Raw genomic sequence first — 10,222 nt, 5'->3', positions numbered from 1 at the left:
GGTGCGCGGTGCTCCATCTTCCTGGAACAACGTTGTATTCTTGTCCACGAAACCCGAGGAATAAAGTGGCAAGAGTCCTTCCTCCAATATTTCGACGTATTTCGCCTGTTCCCAAGTACTCTTAAAATTATTTTCTGTTGTACTAAAGTCGTTGCGCGAACTTCACTCATTTTTGGCTAGCGTGGGAGAAGAAAAAAAAGAAAGATGAAAACACTTTTGTTCTTTAGCTAGTTCCGAATTATCCACTTTAGCAACACTTTTCAATGATATTGGGAGTCTTATAAGCTGTGAAATACTCGACAATTACAATTAGATGCTCAAATAAGACTATTACACAATCCTAGCAGTTATTTGTAAGCGTCATATCAACAAGTAATAGGTAAGGCAGATGCTTTAAGTTTTGATATGTGATACATTTCTAGTTGCAAACTGGAGCTAGGGAGAGACTCAGTAAACTAAATTGAAACCAATGTTTTCTATTTTATAATATAAAAAATAGCAGAGGATAAAAATGTGATCTCGAAATGACACTTTTTTTAAGCAGAAAGTTTAGAATGATTTAAAACATCAGTTAAATTAATCTTAGAAGGTTTCATTTGTGCTCTTGCGATCGCTTTCAGGCCAATTGCACTGTTATTTGTCTCAATTAAGGAGTTTTAAAATGTCTAATAATACGTGCGAAATAAATATTATTGCAAATTTAATACGTAAGAAACGATTCCAGGATCAGGACCTGAAGGCAAGACCTTTGGTTAACAGGGCCAGTGTTCTATCAATGAGTTATGTGAGAGTACAAGCTCCTTCCCTCAATCTTCACGTATAAAGCGTTTTTTATTCTGCGTATGATCACCATATTACGTTATGATAGATATATATAAAACCAAATCGTGAGAAATGCATCCCAGTCCAACATTTACATAGGTCCTGGGTTCAAGTCCAGATCTCGGAAAAGTTTTTCAGTTGGGGCTTTTGCACTTAAAAAAAACAACTTAATTATTTTATTTTTGAATTTTGATGTAATGAACATTACTGACATTTTAATGATGCTTTCAATGGGAATAAAACGATGGACTTTACACAACGTAAACCACTATATTTCCATTTGTCCTAGAAGAAAGCACAAGTTTATAAATATGTTGCTAGAGAAACGCGCATGCTTCACAACTTATTGTCCCGCTTATTAATCTATTCTTTTGCAGTTCAATTCCATAAATCTCTCACGTTGGATGTCTGCACAGTAGGAGCCATAAGACTGGTGGAATGTTTATTGCTATTCGAGAGGTAATGCAAGAAGACAAAGTTAAGCATCAGAACACTATACGTGGGCATTAATATGAATTGTGAGAGTATCTCCTATACGATCACGAACTACTTTGCAGGAAAAAATACACGCACACCCATAACAACAACAACAACTAAAAACACAACTAAATCACAAAAGCGAGAGCTCAACTCGTGCTTTAGAGCACTCATCGCTCTATTGTTTCTGAAAATGTTGGGTTGCAGCCATATGTTGAAGGTATGTATATGTATATAGATATATTCCATTCTTTGCAGTCGCATAAAGCACCAAGCTGTGGAATTGGCTATCTGATAAGCACGACAGTCTCGAGAGAGTACAGGCAGCTTTAAATGTCTAAATCCACGCAAACATCACATTTTGTCGTAATGACGCACACGGTGGGTAATGTAACTGGCGTGTTGTAACTGATGGCTCCCATCTCCTACAATTGTAGTCTAAACTGCAAACGGCTCGTATCTAAACGGCCCATTGCACTCGGAATCACGCAGCCAAGAAGAGATGTCACTCGTTCCTTACACTAAGGCGACGTATCGACCTTGTATTCTCGGTTGTTGTTTTTTTTCCCCCATAGCTTATATCATTGGGTCCATCTCAGTGAAATTATATTGTAACTCAACATGCACACACACACAGATAGCGAGAGAGAGGTAAAGTATTTTGTATCTTTACTATAAGGTCACTTAGGCACAACAAATTAAGTTTATACCGCATCTAGTATCACATACTTAAATATTAGAGGGTTTGAGAAATGAGCTGAGAAAGTCAATCAAGAGTTTCTGGCAAAAAGTCCTGCTACTTTTCGAAGAAAATAAATTTCATTGGATTACAGCTGTTACACTGATAAATGCCGTATTCTTATATGTTATAAATTAGCAGTATGGGTTAATAACTACATATGGGCAAACTTTACTTTATACTGATCGTACTTGCAGTAAACATTATCACACTTGGGTATGTTCTGGCGGTAATCTTAAATATTGAGCAGGGCCGGGCGTGGCCTGAAGGTTAGCGTACTGAGACTGTGAATCCGAGGATTCATGGCTCTTGGGGCATTGCGCAAAAATGCACTGCATACTTTGGGGTCGTGGGTGTGATATGAGAATGACGATCAAACACTACATTCGATCAATCAAACTATGGCGCATATAGTTTTAGAAAATAAAGTTGAAGCGTGTAATCACTGTTAAAACTACACCATTCAAAGTAACAGCGTACAACCACTACTGAAGTGACATCATTTCTTTTAGTAACTATGGTTCATATAGTTTTACAAAATAAAGTTGAAGACGTGTAATTACTGTTGAAACTACATCATTCAAAGTAACAGCGCACAGCCACTACTGAAGCGACATCATTTCTTTTAGTAACTATGGTTCATATAGTTTTACAAAATAAAGTTGAAGACGTGTAATTACTGTTGAAACTACACCATTCAAAGTAACAGCGTACAACAACTACTAAAGCGACATCATTTCTTTTAGTAACTATGGTGCATGTAGTTTTACAAAATAAAGTTGAAGCGTGTAATTACTGTTGAAACTACACCATTCAAAGTAACAGCGTACAACAACTACTGAAGCGACATCATTTCTTTTAGTAACTATGGTGCATGTAGTTTTACAAAATAAAGTTGAAGACGTGTAATTACTGTTGAAACTACATCATTCAAAGTAACAGCGCACAGCCACTATTGAAGCGACATCATTTCTTTTAGTAACTATGGTCATATAGTTTTACAAAATAAAGTTGAAGACGTGTAATTACTGTTGAAACTACACCATTGAAAGTAACAGCGTACAACAACTACTGAAGCGACATCATTTCTTTTAGTAACTATGGTGCATGTAGTTTTACAAAATAAAGTTGAAGCGTGTAATTACTGTTGAAACTACATCATTCAAAGTAACAGCGTACAGCCACTACTGAAGCGACATCATTTCTTTTAGTAACTATGGTTCATATAGTTTTACAAAATAAAGCTGAAGCGTGTAGTCACTGACAAAACTACATCATTCAAAGTAAAAACCACTACTTAAGCGACATCATTTAAACTACTAGCATGTGACCATTATTAAAGCCATATCATTCAAACTGCTAGCGTGTAATCGCTACTAATACTACATCATTCAATTTACCAGCATGTACCACTTTTGAGCCATAAAATTAAAACTGTCACCGTGTAGCCACTTTTGAAGCAAAATCCTTCAAACTACCAGCATGAAACCACAATTAAAGTCATGTCATTCAAACCATCACCGTGTAGCCACTATTAAAGCAGCATTATTCAAAGTATCGGCGTACAATCACTACTGAACCCACATCATTTAAACTACTAGCATGTAACTACAATCAAAGCCACACCATTCAATCTACCAGTATGTAATTACTGCCGAAGCTACAAGAAAAGCATATTTAATTAGCTATACTGATGGCCAGGTTGATTTTTAATTTCGCTTGATGTACATAACGTACTCTGGTAGGAAGTTGTTATTATTCAAAGTATCAGTGTGTACTCATTACTGAAGCCACGTCATTCAAACTACTAACATGTAACCACAATTAAAGCCATATTATTCAAACTGTCAGCGTGTAAACCACCATTGTTTTTACCATATCATTTAAACTATCACTATTAAATCAACATTATTGAGGTCATCTCATTCAACCTATCACCGTGTAGCTAGCTACTTGATTCAAAGTATCAGCGTGTAATCACTAATGAAGCCATATCATTCAAACTTCTAGCGTGTAACCACTATTGGGCCATATTATTCAAACTACCAGAATATATTGAAGTTATAACATTCAAAGTATCAGTGTGTAACCACAGTTACGGCCACATTGTTTAAAATATCAGCTTGTGATCACTATCTGAGTCGTACAAATTCTGCTCCTCATGTGTTACCATAATTCCTGTTATATATATATATATATATAATCCAAGTAACTAGCGTGTATCAACAGCTGCTGATTTCATATAATTTAAATTATTAGCGTTCAGCCACGACTAAGTCATATAATTTAAATTATTAGCGTACAGCCACGACTAAGTCATATCATTTAAATTATTAGCGTACAGCCACGACTAAGTAATATAATTTACATTATTACCATATAGCCACGACTAAGTCATATAATTTAAATTATTAGCGTACAGCCACGGCTAAGTAATATAATTTAAATTAGTAGCGTACAGCTACGACTAAGTCATATAATTTAAGTTATTAGCGTACAGCCACGACTACGTAATACAATTTAAATTATTAGCATATAGCCACGACTAAGTCATATAATTTAAATTATTAGCGTACAACTACGACTAAGTCATATAATTTAAATTATTAGTGTACAGCCATGACTAAGTAATATAATTTAAACTATTAGCGTACAGCCACGACTAAGTAATATAATTTAAATTATTAGCGTACAGCCACGACTAAGTCATATCATTTAAATTACCAGCTTAAAACTAGAAATGAAGTCATTCTATTCAACTAGTGGAGTTTCTAATCTTAGCCTCTCCCAGTGGCACAGCGGTATGTCTGTGAACTGATAATGCTAAAATCTGGGTTTCGATACCCGTGGTGGGTAGAGCACAGATAGCCCATTGTTTAGCTTTGTGCTTAATTACAAACAACCAAACAAATTCTAATCTTAATTTTCGATTAACAAACCTGGTTTAAAGTCAGATAAGAATAAAATAGCCTTTCCTCTTACGCTAGGTATCATAGAACGAAATATCATTTATGATCTTATATTATTATAAAAAAAATTAAATTCTTGTGGTCATTTAATGTACTGTTTTTTATTTTAAATTTTCCTGAATAGCTTTCAATGATGCATTTTGATTGTTTTCTAAAAAAGTATTGATTATTTTCAGTTCTCTTCACATTTACTTTTGAGTTTTATTAGGTGCATATGTAATATTATACCTTGAAAAAAGTCCTTGTAACTGTAATATAGAAAGATCTAATAATGTTCTTAAAATATAATTATTTAATGTTTTTTTTAGCAATTTTCGAAGCCTAAAACTAAAAAAATATTTTGGAGTATCTCTAATCTTGTTAATAGTAAGTTTAATTGCTGCTTTTTTATTTTATTTTTTTGACAGATAATATAATTTAACTCTCATTACTTATTATTATTGGATTGAAATATCGCATTAGTCTTTTTTTTTTTCTGTCAGATTACCCATTTTGATTGAGATATCCCAAAACTATATTGTGAGTACTACCCTCTCCCCCTCATCGGGTCAGGTGTATATGCTATTGTTTTTTTTTCTACCTGAAATGTTTTGGAAGAACTTAACATTGAGGCCAGATGAACAGAAAAAACGAAATCAAGTCAAAATGTTGTGGCGAGAGAATAGAAACGTTGAAAGTTGAAGCAGAACTGTTCGTTCCACAATGTATAGTTTCTGTACAGAAATCAGTCGTCGTTCACTACTTCAACATGGACTAAACATCATTTCACGTCATCATAATCACTCACTTTTACATTTGAACATTTTTCCGTAATAAAATGTTTGTGTCTGTAAACTATCACTTTCATCAGACGGTCAAGAAGTTACAAATGTGGTATCCTTACCTGGCCACATCTGAACTGTGTTCTACTTACGTTCCAATCTGCACTGACACAGAGGTAAAACATTTTCACAGGTGAACTAATAATAATTATCTACATTTTTCTTGGATATATGTTTAAACACAAGCATAATTTCACTGTGAATTTGGAAAGTATAATTAACAAGTAATTGAATGAACATAGAATTTGCCATTTCACCATAAGCCTAATGTCACTAAATTCTATGTATTTAGAAAGTATAGTTAATAAGTGGTTGAATGAACATAGAATTTACTATTTCACCAAAGCCTAATTTCAATTAACTAAGTGTATTTGGAAAGTATAATTAACAAGTAATTGAATGAACATAGAATTTACTATTTCACCACAGACTTGTGAATGTGTAAATCACAGTTAAGATGTAATTGAACGAATATATAATTTACTGTTTAACAATTACAAAATAAAAGATATGAAATCAATGAGATTTGTATACACTTTCCCATGCATTTATATAATTTACACCAATAGGGATTATCAGATTATCTGTTGAAATTCAAAACTTTTCTCTTCAAAATCAACCGAATTTTAAAGAAAACGTAAACCTGAAAAGGCTAACATATTTAAACTCAAGTGGAAGAAAGTATACATTTTGTCAATCAACCCTTTTGAGTCCGAACAATGACACTTTTGGAAGTCACTATTTCCATTATTGTATCATTGATATAAAATACATTTGACCTTAGAACACCACATATAAAGAATTTGTAAGTTTCATACCTACCATGTCATGGGTTACACAGTTAGTTACATGGTGAAAACATGAGACCAATACAAATTTGAAACTTTCTGAATGTGATGTTTTTTCACACTTTCTCTATATGTCTTTTGTTTTGCCTTCAGTACTCTCGACTGTCTAATCAAATTATATTGTTATCTGAGGAAAAACATTTGAAGCTCATTTGAGAGTAGTTGTTACAAGTTATCACTTTAGTTATAGAGTTCTGTTAACTTCAAAATATGACGACTATTTTCACATAGGTGAGAGAGACGGTGGTTGACGTACAGAAGAACGAATTACCTTATACCTGTCAACAATGATGCTAAATCTAAAGAACACGAAGGTTTACAGAAAGGGGAAAGGACTAGAATGGGGAATAAACAATTACTTAACTCGGAAATATTTTAGTCGACCCCCCTTTGCTGCCATAATTCACTACACATACGACAAAGAACGATGCCAGCCTGTCAGAGATACTGTGTTAAAGCCATCTTAAGAGCCCCATTAAACCCAGGATGTGGCCTGATTTACTGCAGCTTGGAACCAAATGCTGCAGCTTTTAAAGCCGCCTTGGGTCTTTGCTGTACTGTATTCACACCAGGCTTTTATGGTCTATAACTTAAAATATGGCACTAATAATTCTTTACACGGCTGTGGCCGAGCCGAAGTCGCAAGCCGTTATTCCTATGATGATTAATTTACTGTTCAATAAAAGAGCGAAGCTGTAAAGGCAGTAACAACCACAAAAGGGTATAGTGAATGAGGATATTAAGTTAGAACTAGATACATGTACTCTGTAAAGAGAGTGCACGTTTCGTACCCTAAGCGTGTAAAAACACGTAGACATACATATACACGGAGAAAGTAGGTAGGATTTGGAAAACCTTCTATATCTTCATATCCTGCAGAATACTAGGGTAATTTCATCCATTCCTGATCGATTTCTGTCATACAATCAGCAGAAATGCCGAAAATGAAGAAAGTTCATGTTTACAGTAATGTTTGAAAACGAAAACATTCGAGCACCGATGTAGAGTTGGAGAGAGAAGTACCACTTCTCCATCTGTCCGTGACGTATTGAACTCAAAGTTTTCAGTTTTGACTGTACTCATTGTTCAATAGCAAAACTGAAAAACTGTTTGCCTTTAATTATATCGCTGCCTTCCAAATCAGCCATCACTGATTTACTCGGATAACATGTGAAAAATAATAACATTTCAAATAAAAACGTATTTTTGACGCCTTGCCTACAATGATTTCACAAAGAAGCTTTTAGATCTTGGTAAATAATATTGTTAGTTTGTAGTTAAGCGCAAAGCTACACAATGGGCTTTATGTGCTCTGCCCACTACAAGTATCGAAACCCGGTGTAAAGAATTCAAGCTACCCCCTTTCAAGTTACTTCCCAGTAATCTGAAATCGATTTCATATTACCCTCGGGGGTAGCCTGAACCTGATTTTATATTACCCCTGCACTATTCAGATTACCCCCCTCGCTGATTTAGCTAAAATGATACATTCTTATGCTTACAACTCGTGATACGTTTATTGAATAAAACACGTGAAACATACATGATTGAAAGCAAGTCTCAATATCTGAAAAAATATAAAATGTCACAAAAATGTTAATTATATTAAAACCAGTCAGACAGCTACGACATGCTTGCTAGTTGCCCCCATTGCATGATAGCACGACAGATTGCTAATTCACATGAATATAAGCATTTATGGCTAATGGGTGTCTCGAAAAATAATACAGGTAGTTACCGTAACATTTAGTTAATGTGCAAGATTTGCATGTTTCCTATGTAGTTGATGTAATTCTGATCTACAGAGAAAGATAACTTATCGTACATCATGCACTACAGGGGTAATGACAATTTAATAATAAATATTATTATTTGTTGTTGTTGTTGTCAGTTTATTTGTGTTTATGCATGAAATAAGTATCTAAATAAACATAAATAAATAAATGTTTTGAGGGGGTAATCTGAAATCGTAAGGAGTAGGTTGAAATCACCTTCAAGCTACCCCCCAGGGGTAATTTGAAATCGATTTCATCCTACCTCCCGGTAATCTGAACGCGATTTTAAGTTACCGTGGGGTAAGGTGAAGCAAGGGTAATCTGAAATTGCTGTAACGGTTAAAATCATAAATAATATTCAACGTTAAACTGGTACACAGTTAAAAACATTTTATTTAGGCCGATCTATGGCCTTCAAAAAGTTGACGACTCTACCTACATGTTTCGACGTTACAACGTCATCCTCAACTTTTTGAAGGCCATAGATAGGCCTAAATAAAATTTTTTTTAACTGTGTACCAGTTTAACATTGAATATTATTCATGATTTTAACTTTATACACAAGTGCCAAAATACTATAATTGCTATAACGGTGTTTAACGTTAGAAACCTTCAGACTTGCCGCTGACGGAATCAAGTCGTATATCGTTTTTATTTTTCGAGAATGTATCTTTTCTCAAATATGCGTTATAGTTTATAACCAATAGTCATTCTTGTTATTATTTTTTGTGTTTTTTACTCATAATAACCAAATTCTTGATAAAAAAAGAGGGACTACGAATAGATAGGCACCTTATGTGGCCGTGGGCTAAACAGTCAGGTCAGAGTCTCTTACAGTTGGGACTGGCATGGCCTTGCGGCTAGGGCGCTCGATTCGCCTCCACAAATGAACATACGAAGTCTGTTCAGCAAAATCAAGTCTCGAGCTGTGGACCCTTTGATCCGCATCTCGACATGCTAACCACTAGGCCATGCCCGGCCCCGAATGATTACAGACTATGTAGGATTTTGATTAAAACCTGTCAAATATATCAGTGAAAGAAAAGGATTTTGGTTTGTTTGGAAGTTCACGCAAAGCTACACGAGAGCTATCTGCACTAGCCGTCCCTAACTTAACAGTGAAAGATTAGAGAGAAGGCAACTAGTCATCACTCCTCACCACTAACTCTTGGGCTACTCTTTTACCAACTAATAGTGGGTTTAACTGCCACATTATAACGCCCTCACGGCTGAAAGGCGAGCATGTTTGGTGGGACGGGGATTCGAACCTGCGACCCTCAGATTGCGATTCGAGCGTCCTAATCACCTGGCTCCGAAGGAAAAAGTAAAAATGCAAGACACAATTACTGCCAGATTATAAACAATAATTTTGAAGTCGAGACTGGTGTTGTAAAACTAGTATAGACAGATGTATTTGATTGACAGTATACTGTTGCGTATGTGTTATATAAATTGGAAATTATTTGACCATAATATTTTAGTGTTATTATGGGTATTGAAACACCATACTTTTATCGGAACTTACAATTCACCGTTTGGGGACCGAAGTGACGTAGTAACCACTTTGATAGAAGCAATTATGCTGCAATCTATTAGAACATGCACAACTCTTTCTACAGTTACGGAAAAGCTGCTTTTTCGTTTATTTGAGATTATGCAAAATTAGGCTTAACATGATGTTGTTTCCACAATTCAGCCATGAAATATCAGTAAGGCAAAAAAAAACACGTGTGTATGCGTGTTTTTGTTGTTTTAGCTGCAGTTTCTCATC

At 34.9% G+C, this 10,222-nt stretch overlaps 1 long non-coding RNA gene across 1 annotated transcript in view; it reads left to right on the top strand.

Moving 5' to 3' along the window:
• Positions 1-6,137, top strand: part of LOC111086999 — a 174,753-nt gene extending 168,616 nt beyond the window's left edge. Inside the window, exon 5 of the long non-coding RNA XR_002611722.1 lies at positions 5,490-6,137. This is a non-coding gene — a long non-coding RNA (uncharacterized LOC111086999). The remainder of the gene's footprint in view (positions 1-5,489) is intronic.
• Positions 6,138-10,222: the final 4,085 nt, after the last annotated feature.

The sequence above is a fragment of the Limulus polyphemus genome, unplaced genomic scaffold, assembly GCF_000517525.1.
Source record: "Limulus polyphemus unplaced genomic scaffold, Limulus_polyphemus-2.1.2 Scaffold57, whole genome shotgun sequence".
Lineage (NCBI taxonomy): Eukaryota > Metazoa > Arthropoda > Merostomata > Xiphosura > Limulidae > Limulus > Limulus polyphemus.
Note: the sequence above shows the minus strand (reverse complement) of the source record. Positions and strands in the feature narration are given on the sequence as shown.